We start from the raw sequence: 18167 nt of genomic DNA on the forward strand, positions 1-18167 counted from the left end.
CATTTGCTGTAGAATAGCACATTTAGTTTTCCACTCATGCAGCTATGAAGGAAGAAAGTGCACCTATTTCCTGAGGCCTTCTCAGCTAAGTGAATTTGGCTCGATCTTCCCCAGCTTTTAGTTCTTCCATTAGTGTTAGAGGATGCTTCACTGAAATTTACTTGTATTCCATATAATGGAGGCACTCTTTTTCTCACTTTGATGCTGAGAGCCTTAAAACTGGGTTTCCAGGACTTCATTGTAAATTTTCCCAGAAAAGTTAGATTCAAACTCACATCGTTATTGTTACATTGACTTAATAGTATATACCTTTAAAAGAAATATGTATAATATTACTAATTAACCTGGTAAAACCTGTGATATTTTTAGCCCTGTTAGATAATTTGGTTAAAAGTACTCCCACTGAAGTTACTCTAAATGATGATACTGATGTGTGAAGATTCTTAGGTTTCAAATGGAAGCTAGACTCAATAAAACTTTTCTTTTTTAAATGCCAAAATAGAAGTATGTTCCTTGGAGGCTCTAGGGCTACAACAGAATGGAGACATGGATCTAGCTCACTAGGAGATACAATAAAATTATTTCATTTTCCACTTTCATTCATTTTGAAAATATAATTGAATTTTTAAATTTTAATTTATTAGTCTTTCTGTGTTAAAGATGTTGTGGCCATTTGTTATTCCTTACACTATTTATTTTTAAAAGTGTTCATATTTGCTCAGCTACCTGATATTTAAATTAAAATGAAATGTTTAAAATGTTTGTTTCCTGTATATGCTTCTGGTCATGGAATCTCAAAGATGAAATAATAAAGTATATCTTGTATTAGTGAGACTTCTCCAGAGAAACAGAACTAGTGTCTCAAAACAGATATTTATTATGAAGAATTGGCTCATGCGAGTATGAGGGCTGAGTAGTCTCAGAGTCTGCCATTTGCAAGCTGGAGACCCTGGAAAGCTGGTGGCGTAATTCAGTCCTAGTGAGGGCAGGAGAAGATGAAATGAGATGTCCCAGATCAACAGAGGCAGGAGAAAAAGGAGTGAATTCCTCCTTCCTCTGCCTTTTGTTCTATTCAGGCCCTCAATGGATTGGACGATGCCCGCCAACATTGGAGAAGGCCATCCACTCTACTGAGTCCACCGTTCAAAAGCTAATCTCAGTTGCAAACACCTCACAGACACACTCAGAAATAATGTTTAATCCGAGCACCCTGTGGCCAGTCAAGTTGACACATAAAATTAATCATCACACATCTTATGTTATAAATGAGGAAACTGAGCCCAAGTTACTAGCCTTAATCTCTGAGCATGTTAGTGACAGCACTAGACCTAGATACTGGACTCCTGATTCCTGATCCAGGGTTCTTTAATACGTCACTTTGCTTCTGAAATCTCCTATAGAGTAGATGCTTGTCAATTTAGATATTTACTTTGAATGACAATTTGAGTTTTTAATATATGAACATTTCATCTGGGAGCAGAGTCTCACTCAACCTTCAAGTTCAAACTTCTGTCATGGGATTATAACAGAAAAAATGCTGTTTGTAGAGATGGGAAGATAAGATGTAAAGAAAATAACCTATCTTCCCCAACCCATATATTAGCAAATATCTAATGCCAAAAATATATGCTTCTTATATCCATTACAACTTAATATTCACAACATATCTGTCCCAAGTTCTTCCTACTTCATGACTTGCTTCACATGCTATAAATATCCATCATTAGCTGCTTTCTCATTTTCTCTGCCATATGCATCTACTCATCCGTGGCATGGCATCTGTGACCTAAGGATTTCTCTCAAAAGATGACACGAACTAACACTTTCTTTTTGTCAAAGATGCTTCAGGTAGTATGTTAAACATTTAAGAAGGAACATTTCATTTACTCCTTACTACAATCTATGAGATAGGTATCACTCCCTTTCAAAGATAAGAAAAATGAACCTCAAGTTCACATATATATATGTGATATTAATATATATAATATACAAGAGTAAAAATTTAGAAAATGTTTTTATATTTAATAAAACTAGTCAACTGTAGTAAGGTCACCTATAGTGAAGCCATTAAAGTGTGTGACTATGATAAAAAGTGAAGCAACAAGAAAAAATGTTTGGGCATTTATATAAAAAGAATACATGAAAGTGTAGGCAAACATTTTAAATCTTTAGAAGTGTGTATAGAAAAAAAGAAAAGGAATTCAATGAAAACAAAATAAATAATTCAATAAAATTATACAAGTAAATCCAACAGGAGATGTATTAGGGTGGTCAAATAAGGCATTTATTTCCTTTTTATAGTTTCTGATTGATTTTTGTGATGTAGATATTTCACTTTTTATGCAGATAAAAATTCTGTTCTATAAATAACTAAATGCACTAAAATTTAGGTAATACTAAAGATAAAGCTATCTAAAAATAATTTTATTGATTTTATGTATTTTTTAATTCTGAAATTTAATGTCATTTTTCTGTCATAATTATTCACAATAATAATTTCCATATTCTATTAATATTTTATTTAAAATAATTTCAAATTCTATCACTTTGTTTAAATTTTTTCCTGGCAATATTTCATAATAGGTTAGCTAGAATGATTTTTCATATGTAACATATTACCCTAGAACCAAGGTCCAACTTGCCATCCGAAAGTTTTTTAGATACTTAGATTAGCTCTCACTTTTCTTTGTGGTAAGGGTGAAAATGTCCTATTTTAGGAGCTACTCTTCCTCTTGTCCTTGGTTTTACATGCAGCTGAATGTTAAATCAATTTTAAAAACACTTTCAACCAAAATCAGCTTTCTCTGTAATGACTGGGAATAAAAAATAGAAATATTGAAAGATTTTGTCTTTCTTGCTTTTTTTTCTATCGGCACAGAACTAGTTTGTTTGAAAACCATCATTTCTTCATAGCATGCATGACTGTTTTGTCCATTTCCCTTTAATTGAAAAAAAGAAGAATGTTTAAAGATAGAAATAGGAAAGTGACTTTTGTTCGTAGATGGAGAGTCTCCTTTGTGGCACTTGGGCTTAAAATCACTGTAGTAAGAAAAATAGTTCAGTAATCTCAGGGGTTTGAGAAAGAGAAAAGGAAGAAGAACTTCAGAGAGATTTCACAGCCAGAATCATGCATGATTAGCCAGCATGATTTCTTCCGGTCCTTTGTACACTGTGATGAGCCAGACCTGGAAAACAGTGATGTGAGTGGTGAAGTCATTTACCATATGGTCAGGCATTTAACGATATCCTTCCCTAGCAGAACAGTAGGCCCGAGGATTAAGCTTTAGGGTAGGTGACCAAACGGAGAGATTGAAAACATAACAAACAACAACAAAACCCCAAAGAGATGGCATACTAGCGTAGACCATTGAACACTACAAATCTTAAGGCACTTAGTCTACATGGCTAAATGTGACTTTCTTTTAGCAGAGTAACCCTTTGCAGATAACAATTATATCTGAACAAAATAAAAAAAAAAAATTTAACACACTAGAGAGTGACCAAAAGAGGCAAAAACTAGAAAGGATTTGATCTTTTAAGAAAAGAAAGTACACAGAATACGGGGTAGAATCCACATTTGTATTGCTTTTCCCTTGAGGACATTCCCAAGTCTGTATAGGGCTGGAAAGAGAACTGAAGCAAAAAGTCACAGTTTTTATCTTATTTTACTTTATTTCATCTGTTTTGTTGCTTGAGGTGTCAAATAGTCAAGTAGTCTGGGGCTATCAAAATAGGTGAAAATCAAGGGAGGTAAACAAGGGATCCACATGGAGGAAGACCCAAAATTTTCCTATAATCTTCCCTTACATTCATGGCTGACCCTTGAGTGGCAAACACATAGGGAAGACTTGAAGAACCCTAGGAGAAAACAATAGTTGGGAGGCTGAAAGAATTAAGTAGAGACTGCAGGGACTTCCCTCTGCATGAGAGTTAGGAGTATGAATCCTTCCACATTAGAGAGATTTGGTAAACACCTCAGGTTTGCCACAGACCTTCCCTAACAAAACAAAATAAGCCTCCACAAGTTCAAAGTGATCAGCAAATAATTCAACTATCTGATAGAACAAAAAGCCACACTCTTCAGAGGAACATAACAGAATCAATAGTCTCTACAATAAGTCAAAATTTCCAGAAAAGAAAATTTGCAGATAATTAAATAAGCAGAAAAAGGTGACCAATTATTTCACACACACACACATACACACACACACACACACACACAAGCAGCCAATAGAAACAGATTTGACTAGGATCTCAGAATTAGCAGACAAGGAATTTAAAGTAGCTATACAAATAGGCTTAAAGTAGTAAAGAAAAAATATGTTTATAATGAATAAAAAATAGGAAATCTTAGCTTAAAAATGGAAACTATTAAAAAAACCAAATGGAAATTCTAGCATGGAAAATTACAATATAGGATAAAAAAAAATTATCCTTGATGGGCATAAAAGCAGATTGGAGAGCAAAGAGAACTGATCAGTAAAATTAAAGAGAAAGTAATAAAAATGCCTTAATCTGAACAGCTAAGAAATAAGAAATAATAAAAATCAGGTTCTCAGTGACCTGCAGGGCAATGTGCAGCAGTCTAACATATATGAAGTAGATTCCTAAAAGGAAAAAAAAGAGAAAAGGGGATAAAAATAATATGTTCAAAGAAATGACAAAAATTTCCCAAGTTTAGTAAAAGTACTAACTTGTAAATTTATAAACCTAAGTTAACTCCAAACTAAATTAATATAAAGAAAACCATACCCAGGAATATTATTGTCACACTGCTGAAAACCAAACATAAAGACAAAATCTTGAAAGCAGCCAGATATAAGAAGTCAAATTATACATGAGGGAATATAAGAATAAATATAAATTCTGCTCTCACACAGAAACAATGAAGGCCATAAGACAAGGGAACAAGATCTTTGAAGTCCTGTATAGTATAAGTCAACTCAGAACTTTTTCATAGAAAATATTCTTCAAAAATTAAGGAGACATAAAGTTATTTTCAGATGAGTGGAACTTGAGAGGATGCATCACCAACAGACATCAGATCTGTGTTAAGACAGGGGAAAGGGAGCGTAAGGGCTAAAGGTAAATAAATAAGATGAAATATAAAACTACATGTGTGGTATATATATGAGAAAACATAAAATTAAAATTCTCTTAATTTCTTTAAAAGACCTATTCCTGTTTAAAGAAAAAAACATATAGCATTATATTGTTGGATTTATGATGTATATAAATATAAAATATATTGAAGCAATAACACAAAGGACAGAAGGGTAAAGTGGCATGATATTAACCTGAATTAGACTGTGATAAATTAAAGATACACGTATAATCCCTAGAGCAACCAGTAAAAATAATACAAAGGTATATAATTAAAAAGCCAATGGAATAATCAAACTAGAATATTAAAATGGAATATTAAACTCATTTTTTAAAAGGGCAGGAAAGAAGGAACAGAGAAACAAAGACAAGAGATAGGACAAATAGAAAATGAATGGAATAATGACTATTATGATAGGCTTAATTCAAACTGAATCAATAATTAGACTAAACGTAAATTACAAAACACTCCAATTAAAAGGAAGAGGTTGTTGAGATTTAATAGACAAAGTAACACACAACTATATGCTGTTCATAGGAAAGCCATTTTAGATATGAAGAAATAGGTTAAAAGAAAAACATATACCGCTTAAATACTAATCATAAGAAAACTGAACTGGCTATAGTAATATAAGACAAACTGTGAATTCAAGATAAAGAATATTGAAAGAAATTAAGAGGAACATTTTATAATGATAAAAGAGTAAATTCATCAGGAAGACATAACAATCCTAATGTGTATACACATAATAACAAAGCTTCAAACTACAAGAAGCAAAAAATAACAGAAATAAAGAGACAGATAAATCCACAATCATAGCTGGAAGTTTTAACACTTCTCTCAGTAATTGACAGAAAAGCTAGACAAATAACTAGAAAATCTATAGATTTCCACAACAATATCAAACCACTTGTCCTAATTGACATTCACAGAACACTTCACCCAACAAAGGCAGAAAAATCATCTTTAAAAATGCACATGAGATGTTCAGCAAGTTAGGTCATATCTATGCAGTAAAATAAATTGCAAAATTTTCAAAATTAACTCACATCAAAATTCAGTTAGAAATCAATAACAGAATTAAGTTTAAAAATAATAACATATATAAAAATCTCCAAATATAAGGAAATTAAACAATCTACACTGCATTCTAAATTACATGGATCTAAGAGGAAAACACAAGGGCATTGGGACATATTTCTGATTTAATGATAATTAGTAATAAAAATACAGTATATCAAAATTTGTAAAAGGAAGTGCCTAGAAGGAAATTCTTAGCTTTAAAAACTTTCACTAGAAAGGAAGGAAGATCTAAATCAATGACTTAAATTATCACTTTAGGAAATTAGAAAAAGAGCAAATTATACATAAAGTAAATTCGCAAAAGGAAATAATAAAATAAGGACAGAAATTGAAGAAATAGAAAACAAAGTAGCTAGACTGGTCCAAATTAAGAGAGAAAACACAAATTAACAGGTAAGGAATTAAAAGAGAACGCCACTATAGATAGTAAAGACATTAAAATAGATAACAAAGAAATAAAGTGAACAATTGTATGACAATAAATTCAATGTCATGGATTAAATGGAAAAAATGGAAGAAAAGCACAACTCACTACAACTGACATATGGAAATTAAAAATGTGAATAGTCTTGTATTTATTAAAGAAAATGGTTTTTTTATCTAAAGCCTCAATACAGATGATTTCAATGACAAATTCTATCAAATATTTCAGGAGGAAATTATGTCAATCTTCTAGAAAATCCTTCAGAAAAAGAAAGAACACTCCCCAACTTATTTTCTGAGACCAGTATAAGTCTGATGCCAAAACCTGTCAAAAATATTGCCACAAAAGAAAATCACAGATGAAATCCTTCGTGAATATGGAAACAAAAATCCTTAACTAAATATTAACAAACAGAATTTAGCAATACAGGAAAAATAATACATTCAGGTTTATCCCAGGAATACAAAATTTGTTAAATATTTGAAAATTAACGTAATTCACCATATTTACAAAATATAGAGAAGAAAATCACATAATCATTCCAATTTTTAATAAAGTACTCAACAAAATTCAACACTCATTTTTGATTTAAAAATAAACTCAGAAATCTAAGAATAGGAGGGAGCATCCATTATTGATAAATGATATCCATGAAAAACCTACAGCTAGCATCATATATAATTTTAATATGAAATAGTGAACACCTCCCCCCAAGATTGGGAACAAGGAACATATGGTTCTTTTCTTATTTTTTTCATCATTATTATGATACAACTAGCTAATACAAATGCAACAAAAAGAAGACATGAAGAATGTAAATGAAGAAATAGAAGTTTCTATATTTGCTGAGGGCATAGTGTTTATGTACAAAGTCCTAAGAAATCTAACAAAAAAAATACAAGAACTCCATTAGATTTCTAGAGCTGTTTCAACAAAATATCACAAACTGAGTAGCTTACACAACGGAAATTTATTTTCTCACAGTTCTGGAGCCTAGAAGTCCAAAAGCAAGGTGCAGGCACGTTTGGTTTCTCCTGAGGTCTATCTCCTTGACTTCCAGATGGCTGCCTTGTTGCTGTGTCCTCACAGGGTCCTTTCTCTGTGTGTGTATCCTTAGGGTCTCTTTGTGTGTCCAAATTTCTTCTTCTTAGAAGGACACTAGTCAGATTAGATTAGGGCCTACTCTAATCACATCTTTTTAATTTAATCATACTTTTCAAGGACCTTTCTCCAAATATAGTTACATTCTGAAGTACTGGGAGTTATGCTTCAACATACAAATTTTGAGAGAGCACAATTCAGCTCATAACAAGAACCAATAAGCAATCTTACCAATTTTGAAGGATACATGATCAATATAAAAAATTCAATGGTATTTCAATATACTAGCAGCAAAAAAAAAAAAAAAAAAAAATGGAGTGACATTGGCATCATGGAGAAGTGAGTTGTTCCCTTTGTCTCTCTCCTCTAAGTTACAACTAAACAGACACTCATTAACCAGCAGAGGATTCCCTACTCAACACAACAGGACGCCTGAGCAATCCACGCAGCTATACATCTGAAGGTGAGTGGACTGGACCCCTGGGAAGCAGTGGAACTAAGGGAGTGGACTCCTCCCCCTCCCTGGCAGCAGTGATCCAGGTCATGGATCCTCGCACAGCAATTGGATAGATTGTGAGTAGAGGTTGGGGCAGCCCGCCCACACAGGAATGCTTTCTGAGTGGTAGCCTGGCCCACAGGCACCTATCATGGTGGCCCCAACTGTGTGAAAGCTCCCTACCAAGTGGTGGCAACTCAACCTGCGTGAAGGCACCCCACCCACCAAGTGCAGTGGCCTGGCCAAACCCGCTCACCAAACAGAGAAACTCGGCCCACTCAAAGGCACCCTGACTGCGTGAGCATGACCCACCCCCCGGCTGTAGCAGCCAGCTGCAACCTGCCTTCCGAACACAGCAGCCCCAACCGTGAGTGCAACCTGCCTGCCAGCACAGTGGCCTGACCACCATCCACCCACTGAGCACAGCAGCCCCACCCATGTGAGCACAAACCACGGAGTGGCTGCAGCCAGCCTGCACAAATGCAGAGTGGCCCAACTGACACAACTACGAGCAGATGGGTGGGAACAGAAAACACAGCCCCTGCCCCACCCCAGTGGCAGCAGGTGGAATCTGCAACCAGAAACTGCCACAAATGTGCCAGCAGAGGATCAATTCGTTAAACACTGAAAAACTACAGTAACACTGCAGAGCAGAAAGAAAATGACAACTCTCCAGAAACCAAATCTGAAGTCACAGAAGACCACAATCTAAATGACAGAGTATTCAAAGTAGCTGTCATAAAAAAATTCAATGAGTTACAAGAAAACACAGAAAGACAGTTCAATGAGTTCAGGAAGAAAATTAATGCACAGAAGGAATACTTCACCAAAGAGACTGAAGCGCTTAAAAAAAATACAGAAATTCTGGATACAAAGACCACAATTAATGAGGTAAAAATAATGTAGAAAGCATAAAAAATAGAGCAGACCTTATGGAGGAGAGAATTAGTGACCTGGAAGATAGAAATCTAGAAATGTTTCAGGTGGAGGAGGAGAGAGAACTAAGATCTTAAAAAAACAAAGAAATTCTTTGAGAAATATCTGACTCAATTAGGAAATGCAACATAAGGATTATAGGCATTCCAGAGGGAGAAGAGAGGGAGAAAGGAGCAGAGAGCTTGTTCAAAGAAATAATAGCTGAGAACTTCCCAAACCAGGGAGGTAACTGGACATACAAGTACATGAAGCCAATAGAAGTCCTAATTACATCAATGCAAAAAGACCTTCTCCAGGGCATATAATATTAAAACTGTCAAAAGTCAATGGCAAAGAAAAAATATTAATGGTGGCAAGGAGAAAGAAAATAACCTACAAAGGAACCCCTATCAGTCTTTCAGCAGATTTCTCAGTAGAAACCTTACAGGCTTGGAGAGAATGGAATGATATATTCAAAATATTGAAAGACAAAAGCTATCAGCCAAGAACACTCTATCTAGTGAATTTATCCTTCAGATATTACAGAGAAATAAAAGTTTTCCCAGATAAACAAAAGCTGAGGGAGTACATTGCCACTAGACCTGCCTTACAAGAAATGACAAAGGGGGCCCTCCTACCTGAAACAAAAAGGCAAAGATTTACAAAGCTTTGAGCAAGGAGATAAATAGACAGGAAAAATCAGAAAATTGCAGGTGTCTATCAGAACAGGTTACCAACAATTATAACACAAAAGATAAAGGAAAAGAAAGCATCAAAAATAACTATAAACACTTCAATTTAGTCACAAACTCACAACACAAAAAAGAATTATTTGTGACAACAATAACACAAAAGGAGAAGAGGGAACAGATGGAACTTTCTTAGGGTACTGGAGAGAAGAGGCTATCAGAAAATGGAATATCTCATCTATGAGATCTTTTATACAAACCTCATGGCAACCACCAAACAAAAAAATCAAAGCAGAGTCACAAATCATAACTAAAGAGAAAACCATCACAGAAAACCACCAAATTGAAATGGCAGTCAGAAATACAAAGGAAGAGAAACAATGGAAACATAGAACAATTGAAAAACAAAGGATAAAATGGCATTATTAAGCCCATATATAACAATAATAATTCTAAGTGTAAAGGCACTGAATTCACCAAACAAAAGAGACAGAGTGGCTGGAAGGATTAAAAAACAAGACCCAACAATATGCTGACTTCAGGAAACATTTCTCAGCTCTAAAGACAAACATAGGCAAAGAGTGAAAGGATCGAAGATGATATGATACTAGAAGCAAATGGCAAGCAAAAGAAAGCAAGTGTAGCAATACTTACGTTGGACAAAGCAGACTTCAAGATAAAAAAGATAAAGAGAGACAAAGAAAGGCAGTATATAATGATAAAAGGAACATTCTACCAAAAGGACATAACACTTATTAATATATATGCACCTAACACAAGAGCACCAAAGTATATAAAGCAACAATTAACACACACACAGAGAAATTGACAGCAACACAATAATAGCAGGGGACCTCAACACCCCCTTACATCAATGGATAGATCATCCAGACAGAAAGTGAACAAGGAAACAGTGGCCTTAAATGAAACAATACACCAGATGGACTTAATAGATATGTATAGAACATCCCATCCAAAAACAGCAGAATACACATTCTTCTCAAGTGCATATGCAACATTCTCAAAGACAGACCTTATGTTGGGAAACAAGGCAAGCCTCAATAAATTTAAGAAGATTGAAATCATATCAAGCATCTTTTCTGATCACAATGCTATGAAACTAGAAATCAACTACAAGAAAAAACATGAGAATGTCACAAATATGTGGAGACTAAACAACATGCTTCTGAACAACCATTGGATCAATGAAGAAATAAAAGGAGAAATCAAAAATTAACTGGAGACAAATGAAAATGAAAATACAACACACCAAGTCTTATGGATTGCAGCAAAAGCAGTACTAAGAGGGAAATTTATAGCAATACAGGCCTACCTCAACAAAGAAGGGAAATCTCAAATAAGTAATCTTAAACTACACATAACAGAACTAGAAAAAGAAGAACAAACAAAATCCAAAGTCAGCAGAAGGAGGGACATAATAAAAATTAGAGCTGAAATAAATGAAATGGAGACTAAAAAAACAACAGAAAGAATCAATAAAACTAAGAGCTGGTATTGACAGACCCTTGGCCAAACTCACTAAGAAAAAAAAGAGAGAAGATTCAAATAAATAAAATTAAATGAGAAAGAGGGACATTACAGCAGATATCACAGAGATACAAAGGATTATAAGAGAATACTATGAAGAACTATATGCCAAAAAATTGGATAACCTAGAAGAAATGGATAAAATCTTAGAATCATACAACTTCTCAAAACTGAATCAAGAATAAATAGAGACTAGAGATTCACAAGGAAAGAAACTGAAAGAGTAAACAAGAATCTCCCAAAAAACAAAAGTCCAGGACCAGATGGCTTCTCTGGAGAATTCTACCAAACACTCAAAGAAAATTTAATACCTATCCATCTCAAGCTAATCAAAACAATTAAAGAATACAATACACTTCCTAACTCATTCTACAAAGGCCAACATTACCCTAATAGCAAAGCTAGACAAGGACAACATAAAGAAGAAAAATTACAGGCCAATATGGCTGATGAATGTAGATGCAAAAACCCTCAAGAAAATATTAGCAAATCGAATACAACAATACATTAAAAGGATCATACACAATGATCAAGTGGAATTTATTCCAGGAATGCAGAGATGGTTCAACACCATAAATCAATCACATTAACACCACATTAACAAAATGAGGAATAAAAATCATATGATCATCTCAATAGATGCAGAGAAAGCATTTGACAAGATCTAACATCGATTTATGATAAAAACTCAATAAAATGGGTATGGAAGGATAGTACTTCAACATAATAAAGGCCACATATGACAAACCCACAGCCAACATTATACTTAATGGTGAAAAACTGAAAGCCATCCCTCTGAGAATAGGAACAAAACAGGAGTGTCACTCTCACCACTCCTATTGAACATAGTACTGAAGGTTTTGGCTAGAGCAATTAGACAAGAAAAAGAAATAAAACATATCCAAATTGGAAAAGAAGTAGTAAAACTCACTGTTTGTGGATGACATGGTTCTATATATATAGAAAACCCTAAAGAATCCACCAGAAAACTATTAGAAATAATCAACTACAACAAAGTTGCTGAGTACAAATCAACCTGCAAAAATCGCTTGCATTTCTATACACTGATAATGAACTAGCAGAAAGGGAAGTCAAGAATACAATCTCATTTACAATTGCAACAAAAGGAATAAAATATCTAGGAGTAAATTTAACCAAGGAGGTGAAAGACCAATACACTGAAAACTACAAGACATTATTGAAAGAATTTGAAGAAGACATAAAGAAATGGAAAGATATTCTATGTTCATGAATTGAAAGAATAAACATAGTTAAAATGTTCATATTACATAAAGTAATCTTCAGATTCAATGCAATCTCAATCAGAATCCCAATGACATTCTTCGTGAAAATAGAACAAAGAATCCTAGAATTTGTATAGAACAACAAAAGACCCCAAATAGCCAAAGAAATCCTGAGAAAAAAGAACAAAGCTGAAGCTATCACAATTCCTGAATTCAAAATATACTACGAAGCTATAGTAATCAAAACAGCATGGTCCTGGCACAAAAACAGACACACAGATCAATGTGAATTGAGAACCCAGAAGTAAAACCACACATCTATGGACAGCTAATCTTCACCAAAGGAACCAAGAACATAACAATGGAGAACGGAAAGTCTCTTCAATAAATGGTGCTGGGAAAACTGGACAGCCATGTGCAAAAGAATGAAAGTAGACCATAATCTTACATCATACACAAAAATTACCTCAAAATGGATTAAAGATTTGAATGTAAGACCTGAAATCATAAAACTCCTAGAAGAAAGTATAGACAGTACACTCTTTGACGTCGGTCTTAGCAGTATCTTTTCAAATAGCATGTCTACTCAGGCAGGGGAAACAAAGAAAATAAATAAACAAATGGAACTACATCAGACTAAAAAGCTTCTGAAAGGCAAAGGAAACCATGAACAAAATGAAAAGACAACCCGCCAATTGGGAGAAAATATTTGCAAATCATGTATCTGACAAGGAGTTAACTTCCAAAATATATGAACTCAACAACAAAAAAACAAACAAGCCAATCAAAAAATGGGCAGAGGATATGAACAGACATTTTTCCAAAGCAGATATAGAGATGGCCAATAGGCACATGAAAAGATGTTCAGCATCACTAATTATTAGGGAAATGCAAATCAAAACTACAATGAGATATCACCTTACACCCATCAGAACGGCTATAATTATAAGACAAAAAAATAATGAATGTTGGAGAGGATGTGGAGAAAAGGGAACCCTCATTCACTGCTGGTGGGAATGGAAATTGGTGCAGCCACTAGGGAAAACAGTATGGAGATTTCACAAAAAATTAAAAATAGAAATACCATATGATCCAGCTATCCTACTACTGGATATTTATTCAAAGAACACAAAAATCAACAATTTGAAGAGATTTATGGATCCCTATATTCATTGCAGCGTTATTCACAATAGCCAAGATGTGGAAGCAACGCAAGTGCCTATCGACTGATGAATGGATAAGGAAGATAGGGTATATATATACAATGGAATACTACTCAGCCATAAAAAAGACAAAATTGTGACATTTGTGACAACATGGATGGACCTGGAGGGTATTATGCTAAGCAAAATAAGCCAGACAGAGCAGCACAAATACCATATGATTTCACTCATGTGTGGAAGATAAACAAACACATGGATAAGAATAGATTAGTGGTTACCAGAAGGGAAAAGGTTCGGGGGGAGGGCAAAAGGGATAAAGGGGCACATAGGTATGGTGACAGATAAAAACTAGACTACTGGTGGTGAGCACAATGCAGTCTATACAGAAATTGATATATAATAATGTACACCTGAAATTACACAGTTATAAGCCAATATGACTTCAATTAAATAAATAAATAAATAGAAAAAGACATTTAAAAAAATTTCACTTACAATAGCATTAAAGCCAGAAAATACTTATATAAAAAATAACAAAACATATCCAATGTGATACTGAGACACACAACATGGCTGAACCTCAAAAACATTATGGTGAGTGAACGAAGCCAGGCATAAAAGAGGATATACTGTATTGTTCTATTTATATGAAGTTCAAGAGGAGGAAAAACTGTACTGTGGTCATAAAAATCAGAGGAATGCTTACCTATTTGGTTGCAGATTGCCTTGAAGGAGGATGAGGGAGTTTTCAGAAGTGATTTATATGTTCTATATCTTGACTGTGTGGTGATTCCACGGATACATATATTTATCAAAACTTATTGAATTATACACTTAAGATTTGTGCATTCACTATATGTAAATTTTACTTCAAATGTTTGTGTGTGTGTATATGTGTAAAATTGGAGTAACATATAATACAAATTTCCAGGAAGGTGGTATACTATAAAAATTAAGAGAACACGCTTTGAAGTTAGATAAAGAATTGTAATCCCAGATCTGCCACTTACTGTTTTGCACCGTTGGATGATTTACACAGCTTGTCTGAATCTATGCTCTCCAATCAGAAAACTGAGGGTGATCATAATGCCTACCACATAGAGCTATCATGGAGCTCAAATAATATAATGTATGCAAGAGGTTTAGAACAGTGACTAGCATATAGGATAGGCTGAAAAGAAGTACAAATTGTTATGATTAAGGTGCAACAGGTTAGTGGTTTCATGCTTAGACTGCATAGTCTTCTACTCTCCAGTGTAATACAATGCATGATATCCTCACGCAGAGAGAGAGAGGGATGGAAGATAAAAGAAGAACAGAGCGGAGAAGCTGCTACAGTTAAGGCAGAACGCTAATCTTAGCATAATTGCCGGAGACAGAGGAATTCAGTGCCAGTTCACAGGGATGTTGTGAGGATTAAATGAGGTGCAACAGGAAAAATTACTTGGCTGGTGTCTAGTATTGAGTAAACCCTCAATAAGTGTTCAAAATTAATTTATTCATATTCACACCCAACTTCCCATAACATAGATACTAATAAAAATAAAAAAGGTTTTTTAAAAACCTTATTTTATTCAGAAAATACACCGTACAAACCATCCCCTAATAGTTCATTCCAATTAGCTGTTAGTCATGTTTTCATAGGATGTATTCGGAGCACATTAATAAATCTTATTTATGTGGTGGCCTTTAAAACTTTACCCCATTGTATAAATCCATATATCTGATTGAAAGATGTTTTTCTTTAATAGTTACTAAGTTATAGTTATTCCATTATAATTTTCCCTTAAATCAAAGCATTTTAATCAGCCCTCTTGATCTTGAAATTTATTACCCTTTGTTTATCTAGTTCTAAATGTATGTGACAATGTTCAGATCTCAGCCAGTTTTAACCAGCTTGTGAATTTTTAAACCACCAAAAACTTTGTCAATTAGTTGTACTGAATAGATACTGAAGGTCTTAATATAATTGTGATTCTGTCTATTCAGAAATGTTCCTCTTAATCATGTTGCTCATCCTAAGAGTTATTTTGAGTGTGTGATTTCAATATAACTCCTTTTATTTCCTCCTCAACAAAATGATTAAACATAGTTTTCTAGCCCATCTTTTGATCATTTATAAAATAACTTTGTAGGCTCTGATTAATAGTATTTTCAGTTTTCAGTATTTTGGGGTTTTTTTTTTTGAAACCTCTTCAATATTGATCTATTTTAATAATCAACAGAGCCTTTCCAAACCGAGGGTCAGGGAAGAATCAAGAGGAGATGAAATATTAAAAATCAGTTATTGGGGCTGGCCTGGTGGTGTACTGGTTAAGTCTGGCATTCTCCTCTTCAGTGGCCCTGGTCCGCGGGTTTGGATCCCAGGCGTGGACCTACACCACTCATCAACCATGCTGTGGCAGCGACCCACATACAAAAAATAGAAGAAGATCCACACAGATGTTAGCTCAGAGTGACTCTTCCTCAAGCAATAAAAGAGGAAGACTGTCAACAGATGTTAGCTCAGAATGAACCTTTCTCACCAAAAAAAAAAAAATCAGTTATCACTTTTACTGCTCATCCACAGACCTCTTAAATAACAATAATGGAAAAAATTAAAACTATCTTAAACCTTTTCTATCATAGAATAATTTGAAGAAGGCAAGTGGGAGATAAAGAAATTTTGGATATATTTGTCAAAAACTACGCATAATTTCTCAATACTAATTTCCATTAAAATTAAACCAACTGTCTTGCCTTTGGAAATACATTTCATGAACACATAAGGATGATGTATGATATAATTAACAGGATTTTTACACACAAACATATTAATAAACAGAGATTTCTTAGGAGACCAATCAGCATTCTATCCCTAATAGCATGATGATATCCCGGAAATCATTTTTAAGTTAATATACTTAAGAATTTTCTTTAAAAACCCAATGTTTTAAATGTTAAGTTTTATATGCAAAAGTAAAATTTAGCCCAGATCTGGAATGAAATTCCACACATTCCATCTTAATATAATTCAAATTAACTGTAGATTTTTTGAGGGTTCATTGAACATTGCTAGTCCTTTTCTTCCATAGATATATACTGATCAATTCTAAACTTTTCTTAGCATGTGGAAAAGGATCAGCGAGACAAGGGTGTTCTTTTGGTATAGTATCATATATTTATAGCACACTTTAATTCAACTGTTGTTATGAGTATTATTAAAGCTCAGAATTCTGACATAAAAAGACTGGATAATGGTGAGTTAAAAGGAAAATTCTGGTTAACTGATGTCCTTCTTTGTTGTCAATATTTATTTTGTTCTGTTTTGTTTTAGGCTACTTTAGACACACTAAGGAAAAAATAATATACATGCATTTCCTTTCCATGGCCCCTTCATAAGAAGGAGAGGTCATCATTTTGCCTTTAATGTAAAAAGATAATTTTTTTAAAAGATGAAATCACGGCTCACACACAAATACAAAATTAACGCCTGTCAAATGCTATCTTTAACTCATTAGTAAATGAGGGAACCAGTAAAATGTTACAACTCCCTCAAAAAAGAATTTAAAGTACTCCCATATATAGGCAATCAGGAATTCTGAAATGAATTTACAAATAGATGCAAAACTGGTCAATATCTACAGGGTAATAATCAATTACACTCAACCAGATGCATTTCATTTGCATTCTGTGGACAAAAATTACATAGATTATTATCACTTTTCTGAAAATAGCTCTGTAAAATAGCTCAAAGAAAACAAAAGGTAAAGATAGCTGGGAAGGGTGCACTAGATAGAACAATTAGTATTCTTGCTTGCCCGTTTCAAAGTCTTCCACAACTTTTTCTGACACTCAAATGTCTCCTTAAGGGTCTTCTTGGAGCCAGCCCCATGGACTAGTGGTAAAGTTCGGCATGCTCTGCTTCAGTGGCCTGGGTTCAGTTCCCCAGGTGTGGACCTACACCACTTGTCAGTGGCCATGCTGTGGTGGCCACTGACATGCAAAATAGACGAAGATGGGCACAGATGTTAGCTCAGGAACCTTCCTCAGCAAAAAAAAAAAAAAGTCTTCTTAAACTCCTTAAACTTATGTCCTAATTAGAGCTGAAATAAATAGCTTTAGTTTTCAAGAGTATAGGTGGTGATAGGATGGAACATTATGGCCCACACAGAGTTTATAGAGTACTATATTGGGGAAAAAAAAGTAGCTTCCTATATGTAAGAAAGAGGTCAAGATTTTGGGAGTTTCCATTAAGGGTAGAAACAAGGGTTTTTAGGGGAAAAGTTACTTGATGCTGATAGAGTAGGAAATTTAACAACATGATTGGAGAGCAGAGATCAAATATCTATCGTTGGGTCTGTGTCAGCAGAGAGCACGGCTGTAAGGGGCAGCAATAATTCATGCAGAACAGCAGAGCC

Source organism: Ceratotherium simum, chromosome 15 (genome assembly GCF_057802395.1).
Source record: "Ceratotherium simum simum isolate JZ-2026a chromosome 15, ASM5780239v1, whole genome shotgun sequence".
Classification (NCBI taxonomy): Eukaryota; Metazoa; Chordata; class Mammalia; order Perissodactyla; family Rhinocerotidae; genus Ceratotherium; species Ceratotherium simum.